Genomic DNA, 19,817 nt, shown 5'->3' on the forward strand with positions numbered 1-19,817 from the left:
ACATGAGAGACTGTTTCAGAAAGATTGGAGAAACCTGGTTGCACGTCTGGCCCCTCTTAGTCCCAAGAGCGAACAACAACAAAACAAACAGCACAAACAAAGACTTCCCTCCACCAAGATTTGAAAGTATCTTGTCTCTCAATTGATGCTCTGGTCAGGTATCAGCCAAGTTCACTGAGCTTCTTAACCTTTACAGGTGAAAGACATTAACCCTTAACTATCTGTTTATGACAACTTTATTTTGTGTGCACCGTCTGTAATGCTCAGTGCTGCAAAGGACACAAAGACAGTCCCTGCTTTGAGAAGTTTACAGTCTCTAAAAGGCAGACAAAAATGAAGGCTGAGGACTAAAAGATTTTGACATCATGTAATGTTTTGTTTTCTTGTATGGGTATAACCTGCAGGCCTACCTAAGAATCATTTCTTAGTATCTCACACACACAGGCCAAAGATGCACACCATTCCTAACTGCGCCACAGCTGATGATCAGCATTTCTTCAAGTGCTAGCTGCTGATTCATTCAGAAACACCCCACTTGTAACGATAGTGGGACTAGTGCCATCTGTTGATTCCTGATAAAGTTATGGTGATAAATTTTAAAATGGTTTCAGTTGGCATAGAAATGGCATAATCTTTTACCTTAATTGAGTTCGTGGACATGTATGTATTACAAGGCTGAGTTAATTGGTTTTTGTAAAGCACATTAAGGTCCCTAGATGGAAGGCAGTCTAGAAATGTTACATTTTTTTATTATAGATCCTGTTAAGGATACAGTTGCATTTTCTGAAGCTTTTAATAATTTCTAAGGAAATATTCCCCCTTTTAGAGTTTTGGGGTTTCTCTTAATATAAAAAATCTTCTCCTTCAACAGTAACAATGAAAGAATTTATTTATGTTGCTCCAGGCAGCGTGTCTTCTGCATAGTCCTAGAACAGACACGTGAATTTTCACTTAATTGAATGATCTGATTGGCTGAACATCTGGTGCTTTATTATAACTACAATAATTAAAAAGCTATTCTGAAGTTATTGCCATATGAAATTAACTTATTGTATGCTTTTACATTTGTATCCCTCTGCAGGTCTGATCTGGCATCCTGGGAGGTATGCTGTGTGCCAGGGGCCCATGTCAGAGACATGACAGGATTGCTGAGGATCATCCAACCCTCTGACTACTACCCCATGCTGCTCATCCATGGTACTGCAAGGTATGACCCTGAGCAGATCAGAAGTGACTACAGGGATCTGGGAGCAAGGGAGGAGCAGGTGGTGTTTTCATCAATCCTTCCAGTCAAGGGGACCTGGGCAGAGACATCATGGAGGTAAATACATCACTGCATGGATAGTGTCAACAAGAGGGCTTTGGCTTCCTTGCCCATGGGATCCTGTTGGGAGAAGGACTGCTGAGGCCCATCTAACAAGGAAGGGGAAGAGTATCTTTGAATACGTGCTGGCTAACCTAGTGAAGCAAGGCTTTAAACTAGGTTGGAGGGAGCAGGAAACAAAAGTGCATAGTTAGGGCTCCATATTTTGGACTTGGGTCAGAATCTGGGGGGAACATAGGCAATCACAGCAGGGACACAGGAGAGACAAGAGGAAATATCGGGGTGAAATATAATCCTCTTAGATGTCTAGATACTAATGCAAGAAGAACTGGAAATACTAGTGAATACTAACTGACATAACTGGCATCACAGAAACTTAGTGGGATAACTCACATGACTGGAGTATTAGTACTAAAGGGTACAGCCTGTTCAGAAAGGACAGGCAGGGGAAAAGAGCGGAGATGTTGCCTTGCTATAATCAAAGATGTAGACACATTGAGATTGAGATACAAAATTCAACTCATCTTCTCTGGTGATGGGAGCACCTCAAAAGGTTTAGAGTTTCTGTTTGGATAAACAACTATAAACATTCAGATGTAGCTGTTGCAATTTCTTGAGATGGCAAATCTAGGCTGGAAAATGGGCAAGAACAGGCTCTCTCATAAGATTTCCTCTACTTTCAGTTTCTTGTCAGGACAGAAATATTGGAAAGGCAACTCAAGTTTGTTTGCTTTTTATGGCATCTCAGCTTTCTATGACTGGAATTGGTAAGCACAGAAGTTGGAGGTATGGGGGACACTATCCCACCATTTTTCAGACTAACAAACAAGTTTGGTCTGAGTTGGGGACAATACTTTAGGAGTCTCTTCCATAGCCAGCGACTTATATGGGTCCATGGTGTCCGTGCTCCACCAATATTTAGGAACGTGGGCCTGGTTTCACCAATATTTGGGCTTACTGTGCTTTGGGGGGCCCCCCACGCTTCAGGGGAATGCTGGACCAAAGCGGACTGGGGAACTAGCGGAAGCCGGAAAGAGGTGGGGCAGGGGCTTGGAGGAAGGGGTGGAATGGGGGAAGGAAGGGCGCAGAGCAGGGGCAGGCTGGAGCCAGGTTTCTCACTGCTGCAGATGCCAGGCCCTCTGCTAACCCCCCAGGCTGCCCTGGATCCCACGTCCCCCTGAAGTGCCCCCCAAAGCACAGGGCCTGAGGTGGTTGCACCTGCCCATCCTATGGACAGGACAGTTCTGCTTGAGCCTGTTCTGGGCACCACAAAAAATTATACAAATGTGGCACCCATGGTCTCTTTCTAATTTGTGCAAATCAAGTCTTGAAACCTAATCTTCTATCATTTCACTATTCATAGCTATCAACTCAAACAAAAGTTTTCCCTCACCTGTACGTGAGCAAGTATGGTTTCGTCTTGAATAAATTTGAAGGTCTTATGCAAACACTTTGTTCACTTTGCAATTTCAACAAGGAGTGAAATGTCTGAAGCGACAAATATCTTCAGCATGCTCCAAATGAAATCCATGAAGATGTTTCTGTTTAAATATCAAACATTGTTTAGACTCAAGTGTTTTAAATCAGACCTAATTCCCTGTGCCCCTTAAGCAAACTACAGCACTCCATAATTTTAAAAATAGTTTTATATATACAACCAGGGAATAATAATAATGACAGACCGCCCTGGTTGTCTTCATAAAATTTCTGAGGCAAGCACTCAAGCCCTCAGAAGCAGATGTAATGGAGAGGAATAGTAGGATAATGACTTAACCTCTCTGTGGCTGAGTTTCTGTACAAAGGGGTGACAATAATACCTGCTTCATGGTTCTGTTGTGAGGCTGGGTTAATTTAATGGACAGAGTGAGATTCTTAGATAAAAGCAGCTGCAGATGTGCTAGTACAATGTTTTGGTTAGTCTTGCCTGTGTTTGGCAATTTCTTTATTTGCTGACACTGTGTTAGACAGTGGACTAGAAATGGCTCAGTGACACACTGGTGTGTGGCTCAATTTCCAGCAATCTTTTCTCACTTTATTTGCTGCATTGAGGAAAATGGCAATGATCTTATGAAACTTAAGTGTTGTGTCAGCCAGGCTGCTCTAATCTAGCTGAGGATTCACTTGAAACATCTTCGGATCTGTGGTGTACCCATTCACAACTGCTCTAACTTCCTGTTATTGTCCTATTGTCAAGATCGTGACCTTCTAAAGTGTGGGAATGGTTTATCAAAGATATCTACAACTTTGTCACCTTTCTAGTGAGACAGACTCCTCAAGGGCTTGTCTACATTACCAGCAGGATTGATGGCCAGCAATTGATCCAGCGGAGGTCGATTTGTCATGTCTAGATTAGATGAGATAAATTGACCACAGAGTGCTCTCCTATGGACTCTGGTACTTCACTGGAGCAAGAGGCAGAGTCAACAGGGTAGTGTCAGCCATCAACTTACCACAGTGAAAACATCGCAGGACGTTAATCTAAGTACGTCTACTTCAGGTACGTTACTCACGTAGCTGAAGTTGTGTAACTTAGATCGATTTTCCCCCCACACACACACTCCCACTCCAAAAGTGTAGACCAGGCCTAAGTGTACAGAGGAGACCTGGAATTGATGTGAAGGTGGAAACCGGCAAATTCCAGACACAACTGTGACTATATACAAACCCATTTCTGTTGCCTGACGCAAAAAGCAAGGAAATGCTAATACATATTTCAGCACATCTAATGATTTGAAATCTGACCTGGATGCAGTTTCATTCCTAGTAAGCTTGGCAGAAACTGTTGCATCCCTATTTACAAGAAGAAGCTCCTTACATTACAATACTAAAATTTGGTAGTGAGACATATGAGCTCTATGGATCTCTGCATGAAAATTGCACAGCTCAGACTAAACTCCCCAGGTCCTAGTCCAGACCACATTACACTCAATGTAAAATATAGATTTCTTGGTGGTTTCATACTCTGGAATCTGGAAAGGGTCTTTTCCACACAAGCTTAGCATTATGTCCTGGGGATCTGTCTGCTTCAGCATATAATGGAAGGAATGAAGCGTTGTTGCTTTTGATGATTAAAACAAAGCTATCAATACATGAGACACAACTAAGGAAAACAAACCAAAAAGCTTAAAATCAATGTTCTTCTCTGCGTGAGCTAGAATTCAGTTCAATGCTCCTATGCCACAGAGCATTATGGGTATTACTTTTAAAGAGGCACCTTTTTGAAGCTTATCCTAACCTAATTAAGTGTCTGTTTTCCCCTTAGGGCTGGCACTTTTACTGGATGAGATAACAGCTGCATCTCTGAAAAGCCTTGTGAAGGGCAAAATATTTGTTAGCAGTTGCTATTTTCAGCCTTGCCAGAATAAACAAAAAGCTCAGCACCTGCAGTCGTTTGTTTTAAAAAGCTAACCTAATTTTGTTAGGCTGGGGGCAGTAAGGATGGGGTGGGGGAAATGGGCAGGTTCACCCATAAGGTTGTGGAATGGTGCTTTTTGAAGGGAGTGACAGACTCCTCTGTTTGGAGACCCCTGGGAGTGTGCGGAGATAAATAGCTCTCTTCCAGAAAGAGTGAAGAATCCACAGAAGAACTGAGGGCTTTGAAATTATTAATCCACTTTGGGATAATCCAATGTGGAAGTAAGTATAGCCATAAACAAGAGAGCAAGGGGTGGGGTGGGGGGAGAGGTGAGTTCAGACCAAGGCTAATATATGGGAGAAAGAGATACCATTTATACTTATTCATTAGCCTGTTCATTTATAAGCTGACCCCCAACCCCCACAAGATGGATAGGTAAAAATGCCAAAAACTGTATGACCCTTTCATAAACTGACCCTATATTTCAGGGGCTGGCAAACTTTAGCTCCCAGCCTGTCAGGGTAAGCCGCTGGCTGGCCAGGACATTTTGTTTACCTGGAGTGTCCAGAGGCACGGAGCCCCTCAGCTCCCACTGGCCCCGATTTGCCATTTCCCAGCCTCCTCAGCAAGTCTTTCTAGATGTAAAGCTCTAGAACCTTCACACCAGCAGGCAATTCACCATGCAGTTCTCCTAGTCATCACAAACCCAACTAGCTGTATTTCTAATAATAAAATCCCTGATTACTGTTCCCCATGTCAATATCAAATGTCAAAGTACACAAAGTAAATACCCTTAAATCAATAAATCAGACCCGTTTTTAACTATTCATTCACTGAGCCATTTGTAACAAACCTAATTCAGAAGTCTATCATTGGATTTTGACTCTAATGTGTTTACAAGCATCATGTTTCTTTGCCTTTCTGAGAATTTTTATTATTGATGGAAATATTTGTCAGTTTGTGTGAGATGTGAAATTGACATTTATCCATAAAAATCAAATCCTTTCAAGCTTAATAATAATCAGCTCCTTAAACTCCACCCAGAGAGCAGTATGTAGTCTATACACGTGTATCATATGTTCCCCACATGATACCCCTCTCAAGAATGAGCCACTGCATTCTGCAGTACTGTTGGTCTCCAAGTAGTTTTAAGGTATAGCTTCTAAGCATATTGCAATAGTCTAATCTTGAGGTAACAAGACCATAACAGTGACAAGTTCCAAGTCTGAAAGGTAAGGTTGAGAATTCCTAGCCAGATGCAGATGGTAAATAGCTGACTGGGTTACTGCTGTAATATGATGATCAAAGAGCAGGTGGAGGTCTAGAATCATCCCTAAATTGCAAACTCTACTAACTAGTGATGGATGTTCTCCCTCAAAGGGACTGATATTACCCTTGCCATCTCTGTCAGCTTCTTCCCCTAAAACACCATCACCACCTCTCCCTGGTGTGGATTAAGTCCGGGCCACCTTGCTCTCATCCATGCCCATTGTCAACTATGAGTGAAACCAATTGATAGTTAGCAACATTATCGGGGTCAAATGATGACTTCTTGGGTGGCGAGGGGGGAAGTTTCCTTCAGAGCAATAGACAGCCTACTTACATTGAGAGGCAATGACAGTCTTTATGTGCAAAGGACCTGCTACTTCCCCACTGACCTTCACCAGACAGGTCATAGATCCAAAGCACCGGTGGTGGAATGAAGTTCTCTTAACATCTCCAGTACCGTCAATGCTGGAACTCTAGCAGAGAAAATGAGGCCTTTGTTTTTTCAAGACCTAGGTCCCTCTACCATGGAAGCAGACAGCCCATCCAATCTGATCACTCTTGTTAACAGAACAAGTAATAGAATGGACTCAGGCTAGCTAACAATCTGAGCTACTCAGGTACATGTGGATTATCTACCACCTGAAACAAATTTACTTTCTGAGATCTTGCAGATATGATGATGGAGGAAAAGAGCTTTCTTAACCTCTTCATGATACTTCCACCACCAGTGCTCTAGCTATCTTCCCTCTTGTTTCATTCGTCACAGATCATCCATAAGCCAGGGTGAGCTATGAGAATGAAGCCAGAAAAGAGGACACATAGGGACCACCTCAGTGGTTGAGGACAATAGTATTCTAATGTCCTGTCAAACCATCAAGGGAGAAGTCTATTGATAGAACAAGACACCTTCTGCTTACATTAAATGCCTGAAAGCAGCATGGAAACTTATTAAAAACACCATGTTAGAGGCTTAAACTATTTATATACCCCCCCGCAAAATAAAATTAAAAATAAAAAAACAGTAAGAGGCCCAAAAATGTCACCATGGCTAAACAGAGTAAAAGAGGCAGTTAGTGGCAAAAAGGCATCCTTTTAAAACTGGAAGTCAAATCCTACTGAGGAAAATGCCTAGCCAGAGTTTGTTCTTTTGTAAGTGTAAAATTATAATTAGTCAGGCCAAAAAGGAATTTGAAGAGCAACTAACAAAACACACAAACTAACAGCAAAAGAATTTTAAACTATAGCAGAAGCAGGAAGCCTGCCAAACAATCAGTACGGCCGCTGGATGATCGAGCTGCTAAAGGAGCACTCAAGGAAAACAAGGCCATTGTAGAAAACCTGAATGCATTCTTTGCATCAGTCTTTACTGCAGAGGGAGTGAAGGAGATTGCTGCACCTGAGTTACTCTTTTTAGGTGAAAAGTCCGAGGAACTCTCCTTTATTGACACTTAGGTGTGGGATGTTTTGGAAGAAACTCATTAACAGTAATAAGTCACCAGGACCAGATGGTTCTCACCCAAGAGTTTGGAAGGAACTGAAATATGAAATTGCAGAACTATTAACTGGTGTAACCTATTGTTTACATTAGACTCTGTATCAGATGACGGGGAGATATCGAATGTGATGCCAATTTTTTTTATGGCCCCAAAGGCAATTTTGGCACTTTCAACCAGTTTGCATGGTACTGGACTATAATTGTAGTATAGAACAGTTATCAGACACACAAATGAACATGATATGTTGGGGAAGAGTCAACAGGGCTTTTTTGTAAAGGGAAATCATGCCTCACCAAGCTATTAGAATCCTTTGAGGGGGTCATCAAATGTGGCCAAGGGTGATCCAGTGGATATAGTGTGCTTGGACTGTCAGAAAGCCTTTGGCAAGGTCCCTCACCAAAGGTTCTTAAGCAAAGTAGGCAGTTATGGAGTAAGTGCGAAGGTCTTTTCCTATTGTATCCAAATTATTGATCTATGAAATAAAGGATAAGAATAAATGGTCAGTTTCACAGTGGAGAGAGGTAATAGCAGGGTCCTCAAAGGTTTTGTATTGGCACCATATTTATATTCATAAATGATCTGGAGAAAGGGGTAAATAGCAAAGTAGCAAAATCTGCAGATAATACAAAGTTACTCAAGATAATTAAGTCCAAAGCAGACTACAAAGAATTACAAAGGGATCTCACAAAACTGGGTGACTGGACATCAACTGGCAGATGAAATTCAGTGTTGATAAATGCAAAGTAATGTACACTGGAAAACCAACTATATGTGCAAAATAATGGGGTCTAAATTAGTTCTTACCAATCAAGAAAGATCTTGGCGTCATCACGAATAGTTCTCTGAAAACATCCACTCAATGTGCAGCAGCAGTCAAAAAAAGATAACATTAGGAAAGGGATAAATAAGAGACTCTATCATCATGCCAGTGTTTAAATCCATGGTATGCCCACACATTTAATACTGAGTGCAGTTCTGGTCACCTCATCTCAAAAAGATATATTATAATTGAAAAAGATACAGAGAAGAGCAACAAAAATGACTAGGGGTATGGAACAGCTGCCATAGGCGGAGATATTAAAAATACTGGGACTGTTCATTTTAGAAAAGAGATGATTAAGTGGGGATCTGATACACCTTTATAAAATCATGAATGGTGTGGAGAAAGTGAATAAGGAAGTGTTTATTCACTCTTTATATAACACAAGAACCAGGCATCACTCAATGAAATTAATATGCAGCAGGTTTAGAACAAAGTACTTCTTTACATACTGCACTGCCAACATGTGGAATTTGTTGCCAGGGATATTGTGGAGGACAAAAGTATGCTTAGGTTAAAAAAAAATTAGATAAGTTCATGAAGGATAGGTCCATCAATGACTATTAGCCAAGATGGTCAGGGATGAAATCCTATGCTCTGGGCGTCCAATCTCTGATTGCCAGAAGCTGAGTGTGGAAGACACGGGCTGGATCACTCGATAAATTACCCTATTCTGTTTATTCCACAAGAATCTGGCACCAGCTACTGTCGGAAGACAGAATAGTGGGCTAGACAGACTATTGGTCTGACTCAGTATGGCCGTTCTTATGACAATTTGTTTTTAATGGTTTATAAAGCTCTAACTTGTTGAACCACAATGTTTTATCATTAAATAATTCTGTCCCTCCCCCACATAATTCCTTGCAACTGTGAAAATTTCAATTGATAAAAATCTTTTTTAAAAAATGCTTAGAAATAAACATTGATTTTATAAAAAATCAAATTCTGCCAGTCCCAGTTATTACCTATAAAGCTCCACATATCTTGATACTGGCCTACTGAGTGATCTCCTCTTTCCCTGTACCATACTGCAACAGCTGTAATCAACAGGGCTGCCTGGGCTGGATCACTCTCCTTATGAAAGAAGGTGGTGGAGGGAGGGTGTCAAAGTGCTCTCAGAAGGACTCTGGAACTTCTCTCTTCCCCACCCCCTTGGTCTGAAAGAAGAATGAATTTGGTGGCAGGGCCGACGAGAGGAGGGGAAGCAGGTACAAATTACTGGGCCCTGGTGGTCCAGAAGTGGGCCTGGGGCCCAGCTTCGTCGGCCCTGTTTAGCCAGTCCGTCCTTGCTGAGCGGCACGAAAAAATTTTTTCACCAGGGCCCGAACACACAGTCGGTGGCCCTGTTTGGTGGCCTTCTGAAAGGGTAGAAAGGAATCTCTGTAGGTGGCTGACTGGCTGAGCTGTTGAAATGACTATTTTTATGCTGCTGGGATTTTGTTATACTATTAATGATGTTTCAGAGTAGGTAAAGACTTAGATAGGCACCTTTAAAAATTATTATTTAAATAAAGGACACCCACACTTAGATCCAATTTCACCAGAGGGGCAGAGAGTTTAGTGTTTGCAACAGACCACAGAGTGTAGCAAAACCTTGCCTCTTGTGAAGGCAAACTGGAGAGTCCTTACCACTGGGATTTGTTTTATAGGGTATAGCTTCTCTTCTTTGGTAGTGTACTTCAGTGACATGCTCCAAGAGGTAGCATCTTTAAATACGATGCAATCAAAGAAAATTGTAGCTTTTATTAACTTTTATATATATATAAATAAATACAGCACAGGAAACATGAAATAACATGGGAAAATGCAGCAACCAATTTACTAATCTGTTCAGTAGGAAACTGTTCATTCTATTGGAAAGTTCTTCTATCAAGAAAAATAAACATATTACAAGTTACAAACAACCATTCATAGGTCCCTGGCCTGATCTTGGTCTCGGAAGCTCATAGGCAAATGGGAGATAACACAGTGACTACCAGTGATAAAGTTTGGAAATAATGACTGATTGTCCACTTTGTTCTCAGCTAACTCCTTAGCCCTCTACCTTTCTGCTCTGTCATGAAAGACTGAGAGTGAGGATTTCTGAACCCTTGATTGACCATCCTGATAGGTTCATTTAAAATTCAACGTAAAATGATTATGTACAAGGCTATCTAAGTGCTTATAATGGCCCTTTCCTTGTGCTTGGGGAAATAACATCATAGGCAAATCTTTCCAGTTGCCAAGAAATTCCCAGTTGTAAGAATTTTTGAATTTGTACCCTGTAAACAAGATAGCACTTTCCACAATAGATTCAGGCCTGAATAATTTAACAAGTACAGTATTAAGAGACCCACTTCGTATCTTAAAGCAACTGTTACTGAACCCCCAAACTACTTGAGCTAAACTACTCATGATTTGGTGGATTTTTCTTAAATTAGTGTAACATTTAATTTCTCATAATGGGGTACATTAAAGAAAAAATAAACATAATGATGTCCCATTATTTGTGAGATGACTTTCTGAAAGAAAAAAGTATATTTAACACTTAAATAATTTCAGAGAACTATCTGTGGAATTCTAAATAAAATCAATGTTCAAAACAGAAAATAGAAGTTGAATTTGGGCTCTTCTGGGTTTTTGTTTTCTTTGAATGGGGAGTATGCTAATTATTATTTTGCAGACAAAGAAATCAAAGGAAAAGCAAACAAGACTTCCTATTTCGTAGTTCATCCCTACTTTTTACATGTGGCCTGATCAGACTGACTTATAAATATATCTAGGGAGTGGGCCTGGAGCTGGTTTGTCTACAGGGGAAGGTATTGTGTGAATTTAAAGTGTAATAGCTAGTTCACAATAGTAATTATGCTAAATGGCACAAAGGCACTCTTAGTATAGAATAAGATTGCCCACACAGGGCACCAGAGTGGAATAGCTATGCTACAATAGCTCTTCCGGACTATTTCCCATATAAGCAAGTTACATTCAGGGAGATTAACAGGATAGGGAGAAGTTTTAAGTTGGGGGGCAGGGAAATGGAGGCCAGGAGGTGAAGGGTGGGCTGTTCTCCCTCCCACTACCCAAAACTTCTCCCTATCCTGTTAATCTCCCTCCATTTATAATGCATTCCTGGACTTTTCACACTCAAAAATGACTCAAGGGTGTGCACTAACTTTGCTCAACAATTATTCTTGAAGATTTTTATTTTAAGAGCTATAAAATGTCACCTGATGAGTTTTGGGATGTTCTGACTGACTCAAAACAAGAACTTGGAATGGAACCACATGGGCAGCTGTATTTGTAGCTGCCACTAATGCACCAGAAACTATATAGTAGATCGGCTATATGGGAATTCAAAAGCTTTTCAGAAAGTCCTGAAGATGATTCCATTTTTTTCCCCCAAATTAGCACTCACCACCCTAATCTTCTGAAGAAACTGAATGGCCAAATAGTTTCCCAACACTCATAACCTAGGGAGCAATCCATGCCTTGATTGTGCTACTGACGTTTTGGCTGACTGCTGTGTGCCTGATTGCAACGAGTAGCAGCATGTATGAGTGCTTGATTTCTGCATTCATTAAACATCACAAAAAAATTGGCTGGCCTATCAAAGCCCATTTTAAAAGGTGAAAAATGCTTTTCTTGAGGTGAAGCTACTGGAAAGTATAAATAGAGATCAACTCTTCTCCAGTGTCCTATGATAGCCAGTATCATAGTGGTGATGTGAAATGTACAGTCTTCAGACTTATGACAAAGTTCTGTCCTTCACTCCGTGGGTCCTGCATTTCCTAGCAGATTTTGCTAGCCTCAGAGGCTCACTGTAACCCTCCACGTAGCCCTTCTCTCTCTAGAGGCAAGGGTCACAGCTTACTGAGCTATTTTCATCATAACCCAACAACAGAGGTGAGGAGAAGCAATCCTCCCTCACAGTCTCTGTCATCTTCCAGTCTCAGTGATTAATCAGGGAGGGGAGGGTGGAGCCCAAGCCCACCCTCTACTCTGGGCTCCAGCCCAAGGACCCTAAAATTAGCAGCTACAGTAGCTGACTTTTTGGAAATAGGACATGTATTCCCCACAACATCCCCCACTCAATATCTCCTTCACCATTACCTCAGGGCCTCCTTCCTTGCATCTGATATGGTATCATACTGTTTCATTCCTCCAACAGCACAGCTCCCTCCTATAGCTCCTGACCCCCACACCTCACTGACTAACTGGGAGGCTTTTAACTAGTTTCAGCCAGCCCTTGATTCGCTTCAGGTATCCCAATCAATCTAGCTATCTCCACTTCTAGAAGGATCTTAATTGGCCCCAGGTGTCTTGATTAACCTGGAACAACTGCCATTTGGTTACCATGGTACCAGGGATTTGTTTAGCATGGGGCTAACATACCTGTTCCTCACTACTTTACTGTAGCCATCTGGCCTTGCCCCATCACAGACTGTAGTAGCTTGCTTATACAAACTTAAACTAAGGAGCTGGCTTGACACCCATTTCATTTTTTAAAATGACTCATCATCACGACTGGATGGTGCTGGTGATAGCTTTCACTTCCACAGTCAACCCTGCTAAAGGATGAAAGTACCAAAAACTTCAATATAAGCAAATATACAAAAAAAACCCCAACCCCACTACATCTCCTTTTCCAGCTGAATGATGATCTAAATGTTGACCAAAGTAGAGTACCTCCTCATTTGCATGTTTGAATATGTACACTAAGCATATTCAAGAAGTTCTCCAATGCTTGGAGCAGACTCTGATCTCTGTTACACCAGTGTAAAGCTGGAGTAACTCCTCTGAAGTAAATGGAATTACTCCTGAATCACACCAGTGTGAATGAGATTGGAACTGTGATATCATTTATGAATCTGCAGTTGTCAATTTTAGAATTTAGGGTGCATGCAGATTAAAATATCAGGGGTTGCATGAAGGCAGAATAGGTCTAGAGGTGCCTTCTACATGTGCTGACAGTACAAGATTTGCGTGCTTAATCTGGCATTGCCTTCACTGCTTCAAAACTAAGAAGATCTGCAGTAACTATCATGGATCAGCTGCTGCAGAGTGTATTTTTGTTAATGAAATCCAAGCTCTAACTATAGTGCGGGGAAAGACAATAAAATAGTTTTGGGTTGGGTGACTGGAATTAATTTTTTGAGAGTTCTTTAGTATTATACTTTTTTTAAAAGGGGGGAGGCATTCATAGCCACTGGTAGCTATTATGGCTGAGACAGAACAGGAAATGTAGTGCTTGTTCATCCAGTACAGGAACATATTTCATAGTTGAAATGCTAGTGAGCATTTCCATGCTACCCCATTAATAATCTGTCTCTCTTTCCAGAAACTTGCTGATGGTGCTGAGATAATCTGGTTTTCTCCTGGGACCTCTGAGAACAGCAGCTGAATCACTGTCTGGTAGCAACATGAATTCTTTGGGAGAGGATTTTGTACTTCATTGCATGGTTCCAAATGAATGTGAATACAACTGCTTTGTGACCTTGTGCAGTCATTTTATTATATATATTCAAAAATCTTGCATGTGATTTAATTCTGGCCTATCGGGCTAATGGGATAATTCACTCAGTTGTATCACCCTGCTCTAAACACAATGTGATCAGAGCCAGATTTAGGGCAAGCGACCCAGGCGACTGCTGGAGGTATGGAGCTTGGAGGGTCCCAGGCTCGGGGTGCTGTTTTTGTTGTTAGCAACAAAAAGAAAAAAGAATGTTTGAAGTAACCTGTTTTGGGTATTCCGTATGTGGATTCATTTTTCATTAACCTCCTAGAATGTTCTGGACCTTTGTATAATCTTGTGGAACCTTCCAGACTGTGAGAGCTACACTTGCCTCAAACTTCCTAGGATGTTGTCAGCCATACCCTCATGGGTATATAAGGGGAGAGGCATTGCCAGTCAATAAGTGAGATATAAGAACGAACTGAAGTGAAGTGAGAGCCCAGCTGTAATATTTGTCTCGTATGACAGGGATAAATCATGCATGCAAATCATGCCTCAAAGTCATGAAATGGGCTACAAATGCAATAAAAAGGTATCCAAAAGTTTAACAAATTGAGGAGAGGGGAGTGCTGAAGATGCTTCTCGCCTGGGGCACCATTTGTCCTAGGGGTCAGCCCAGAGTGTGACTGTTCCAATTTACCTGCCATATGGGCCATTCTTTAAGAAAACAACAACTGGATAAACAATTCATTTTCAAGAACAGGGGAAAGGAGCACATTATTTACAAAGTATATAATCAGTGCATGTGATCTAATTCATTAACTGGATGACATCCCAATCTTTATATAGGCAGTTTACTGGCTATGAAGTTTCATATGGGATCTGTCATTTATATTTGCTGCTGACAAAACTTAATTGAAATTTCATTCCTGTACAAGCAAGTGCCAAATTAACAGTTGGTCTGTAATTATGTCCACATATTTTATTCCATACAACTGTTGCCAGTCTGAATGCTAGACATCTTTGGAAATTTTTAAACCAAACCCCCTCTTGTTTAAATATTGTAAAAGCAATTGTCTAAGCATTTAGTTAATACCACAAAGCAATGAAAATAGCACAGGAATTCTGAAAAAGCGGTATTTTTTTTGTTTGTTTTTTTAATCAGCAAAATTCAACTTACTTTAGGATCCCATTATCGTATTGTGGTTCTAGTCATCGAATTGAGGAGTCATTCATAGATTGATTGGTCCCTTGTGGCCTTAGAATCTATGTGTTAATCATCTCATCTGATCTCCTGTATAGCACAGGCCATAGAACTTCCCCACAATCATTCCTACAGCAGAGCTTTTAGAAAAATATCCCATCTTGATTTAAAAATTGTCAGTGATGGTGAATCCATCATGACCCTTGGCAAATTGTTCCCATGGTTAATTATTCTCACCATTAAAAATTGATGCCTTATTTCTACTCTGCATTTATCTAGCTTCAGCTTCCAGCCATTGGACTGTGTTATACCCTTCCTGCTAGATTGAAGAGCCTATTCTTAAATATTTGTTCCCCATCTAGGTACTTATAGACTGTGATCAAATCATCTCTTAACCTGTGATATTAAGCCATAGCCCTGCATCGGGGGTGGTACAAAACTGTTCTGTCCCAGTGGGACTTCCAGGATGCAAAGTACCTTAGGGAGGTGCAGTGACTCCTGGAAAACGCAGCCACTGCACCATCCTTAAAGAGGGTAACAGGCACCTCATTGCTTGTGGCCAGCTGGCTCCATGTACCCTCTCCCTCCCTTGTACATCCATATGTGAATGTATTCTAGCCCTTCAGGTGAAAGATTAAGTGACCAAAGCTACAGCAGTGGATGAGACACCATTCCTCTGCCCTTCCATGCCCAGGCCTAGTAATTTTTACCCTTAGTCCATAAAAGTGGAGGTGATGACTTGTCCATTAGCTTGTAGCCCCTATGGTGAGTCAGTGTACAGAGTCACGTCTGTAGGTTTATAGCGCCAGATGATAAAATAGTGTTATTGCAGAGAATTCTCACAAAAGCTGCAAACTGGCACATTATAAGAGGGGATGTGAAGAGGAAGCTTTCATGCAGAAATGGACATTAGCTATTCCAGGATACTTATGGAGCAGCAAGCATGGTATTATATGACAGAACCAGCTGCCTGCTGGGACAAATGAGTTGAGGTGACACATAAATATGCAGACAGCTTTTGGAAATGGAGTGAAGTAACCGAGGATCTGGTGCTTTAGGGATTCCCAGACTACTTACAGGGTCTATTTTCCCCATGATATGTAGAAGTAACTCATTTGCATCAAAGGGAGTTGTATGCACATGTGGAGAGTAAGTGCTAAAAGTATTGCTGATGTTCTCAAACAACTGTTTGGGGGATGGGGTAGAGCAGGTCATCTTACTGGCTGATTTACCACTATCTTTAAAACTGTTTAACTGAGTGGAAGTTTAACAGTTTCTCTGCTCCTCCTGGTGTTTTAAATTTGTTCTGCCTTTCTACATTCTCTGGAAGGGGAGGGGGCAAAGGGTGTTCTCTTTTGCTTCTAACTATTGGTGAGAGAATAATAGAATGACTGACTCCAAAAATGAAAGGTAACAAGGCCTATCAACAAGCAGTAGTGCTTGTTACAGGGACTGAATGAAACCTGGGCTCGTATTCATTTTCTGGTTGCAAATCAAGCTGTTCGTTTTGACCAATAAATGGTTTGGGTCCAATCTACCTTACAAGCCACACCACATGATGATAGCAGCTGGGATCTGCTGAAGTGTTTGAGCTATCACCTAGAGAGGGAGCAGCTGGAGGAAGGGTATTCTCAGCAAGGAGAGTCCTCTTCTCTAGAAGGCTACTCCCCTCCCTGTCCCTGCATAGTTGGAGTTTGTTGACATACAGGGCATGCTGCAGGGCCTATCTGGAAGGGGTAAAGTTCCTCCTCTGCTCCTGGGGGATAGAGCATAAGTGTGTTGTCATCATTGTATTTATGTTTGTAGGGTGTTTTTTTTCTTTTTTTTCAGAGTAGTTTATTTTAAAGTGTACATGTGCTGAGTGGTGTTTCTCTGATCTGTTTTTATTATAAAATGAACTATCTTAGCCATAAACTTTGGCATTTATTCCAGTTGCTGAGTTGTTATGCACAACTGAGTTGGTTCAGAGAAAAACAGAACTGTTGTAACCTGAACAATTGTTGAAAACTCCAAAACAAAAAACTGCATCTCCTAGTTTCCTAGGATCAGCAGTGAAAGTGACAAATACAGTGATGAGTGAGGCTGCTCTGACATTTAAGGCACAAATGGACTCTGAAGTATTAAAAAAAACTTTTCAGAAAGATCAGATGTCTTTCCTCCTATACATTCCCACAATGCCTTTCAATATAGTATCTAGGCACTGTACATGGATTATAAAACAATGAGGACTTTCTAGAAGGTGAATCAGTTTTCTCCTTCTGTTGGTTTGTGGGCCTCTGCCTTGAGAGACTGCAAACTCTATTTTGCAATCTAAAGAGACTCAAAGGTTCAGAGGAGCATCTGAAATTTACCCCAAAACTTTGCCTTGAACTTTTTGAAGTCTGCTCATCACTCATGAGGGCAGCAGGTTCATAAGAACATAAGAATGACCATACGGGGTCAGACCAAAGGCTCATCTAGCCCAGTATCCTTTCTTCCAACAGTGGCTAATGCCAGGTGCCCCAGAGGGAATGAACAGAACAGGTAATCATCAAATGATCCATCCTCTGTCACCCATTCCCAGCTTCTGTCAAACAGAGGCTAGGGGCACCATCCCTGCCCATCTGGCCAATACTTTTTTGAACCCTATTATAGTTTTGACCTTCGCAACCTCCTCTGGCAAAGAGTTCCACAGATTGACTGTGCATTGGGTTTAGAAATACTTCCTTTTGTTTGTTTTAAACCTGGTGCTTATTAATTTTATTTGATCACTCCTAGTTCCTGTGTTATGAGGAGTAAATAACACTTCCTTATGTACTTTCTCCATAGCAATATCAGAGGGTGTCACTTCACGTCTGATTATTATATATAGCAATCAGATGCTGTAGAAGAGGAAAGTAAATCTTGAGGGAAAGGGGAGGGAGGGCAGAAATTCGGAATAATTCAGTCCGCAGAAGAATGCATACGATTGTTAGCCTAAACTCCGTGTTTTTACTTGATGAAGTAAACCAGCGCTTTGATGGAGTTTAAGAAATAACCAGATGGTTAGAAAAAGGAAACAGTTAAAGAAGATTTCATAACTTAGTGCTCGTTCGCAGTGTGGAATCCACTGACTGGAAAATTTGCTACTCTTAAGAGAATGGACTGAACTTATTAATGGTACAAGCATGTACTAATGGAGAATCTGCCTCAATGTTTCTATTTAAAAAAGCAACGTTACAATTTGTTAGAAATTTATTTTAAAGAAGCCTCAGAGTCGTATCTGGAATGGCAGATAAAAATTGTGTACAGCACACAGGACTGTAATTCAGAATCTTAGGAGCCCTGCTGAAGGAAATAGGCTTGCAACAATTAATAGAGAGGCCCCCGATGATTGCAACTGTATCTCAGAAGAGGAGACTGTGAATCTGAGGTTTTCCTCCCTCACCCAAAATGATAAGTTATGTATTTTTTCATACTTTTCTAGAACTATGACAGAAATTTAAAATTACTTATAAGATGTGGTATGCCAGAGCTTCATTTTTCGTACCATGCAAGATCAAGAGAATAGCTAGGCACCCATTCCAAGAAGTAATCATCTTAGTTTGCAGCAAAGGAAATTTAGTTTAGATATTAATAAAAACTTTCTAACTATCTAATTAAGCAATGGAATAGGTTACTTAGAGACAATGAATTCAAGTCACTGGAGATTTTAAAGAACAGGTTAGATAAAAATCTGTCAGACAGGGGACTGGACTAGATGACCTCTGGCAGTCCCTTCCAGCCCTGCATTTTCTGTGATTCTATATCATCGTATATACCATGCTACTTATAGCAGAGTTTATCCACTGTTTGTGCAGTGGTGCTGAAGACAGTTTGTCCTCGGTTATGCTTGCAGTTAAATTGTGTTCCGCATTGGTTAACTGTAGCCAATATTGACACCCATTTCCAGCAATTAGTAATTTTGCTAACCAACCCCTCTGAGGGCAAAAATATGCATCCCAGAAGAACTGAGATGAAGGGAAAAGTGGATATGTGACAGTCAGCATCAGGCAGTGGGTTCCAGGCCTAAGGAGTTGCATGGAAATAAGAACAAAAACAAGAGTGAAAAGAGGTAGAGGTTAGTTTTATGCTTTGGACAGAGACAAGGAGTGCAAGGTAGGAGTGAAAGTAGAGTACATAAAAATAGGAAGCGGCTAAATTGTGCAGGGCCTTGAAAGCAATAAGACAGAACTTCAGTTTGATGTGGAAGAAGAGGGGAAACCAATGAAGGAATCTGAGTAGTGTCTGGAAATTTCTTCAGTCATGGATGTGCTAGATGAGTTTTAATGCTATTATTCTAGAAGGACTGGAGGAATGGGGTGTGTGATGAGTTGGGGGTAGAGCTGTCTATAGGGAAGCCACTGAGAAAGGCACAGCCATAATCAAAACACGGGAAGATCAAAGCATGGACAAGGGTTTTGGTGTCAAGAATGGATGAATTTTTGAGATATTGTGGAAGGAAAACTGGCCACACTAAGTGTGAATGTTTAAGAAGATTGAAATCAAAGATGAGTCTGAGTTTACAAGACTGAGGGACAGGAAGATGATGGAGTTGCTCACAAAAAAGAAAAAGAAGAGTTCTGATTATTGGGGAATATAGTCAGGATTTTCCCATCTCTGGGGGAGTTCTTCCCTGACTCATAATACCGATAAACCTTCCAGGTCAGCAGGAAATTTTATCCTTAGATAAAAAAAAACATACAAAAATTCTGAAGTACAATTTTTTGGCTTTGGAATGTAAAAATATTGTTGAGAGACACTAGAGCTTCAATCCCCTTAGGTTTGGGTTGTGAAAAATAAGAAGGAGGGTGCAAAATTTAATCCGTCTATGGACAAAAATTAGCTCCATCCTTGTGCAAAATTGTGTATCTTTAGTAAATGAAAATGTTCTTTCTTTATGATAAAGAAAAGTATGTTT

At 40.9% G+C, this 19,817-nt stretch overlaps 1 long non-coding RNA gene across 2 annotated transcripts; it reads left to right on the top strand.

The window, feature by feature from the left end:
• Positions 1–708: 708 nt before the first annotated feature.
• Positions 709–13,773, top strand: LOC127049009 (uncharacterized). 2 transcript variants are annotated; one of them, XR_007773845.1, is made up of 3 exons: positions 709–1,321; positions 2,008–2,091; positions 13,582–13,773. It is a non-coding gene; the product is annotated as an uncharacterized LOC127049009 (long non-coding RNA). The 2 variants fall into 2 exon arrangements; XR_007773844.1 differs by having other exon boundaries at positions 709–1,207.
• Positions 13,774–19,817: the final 6,044 nt, after the last annotated feature.

Source organism: Gopherus flavomarginatus, chromosome 4 (assembly GCF_025201925.1).
Source record: "Gopherus flavomarginatus isolate rGopFla2 chromosome 4, rGopFla2.mat.asm, whole genome shotgun sequence".
NCBI lineage: Eukaryota > Metazoa > Chordata > Testudines > Testudinidae > Gopherus > Gopherus flavomarginatus.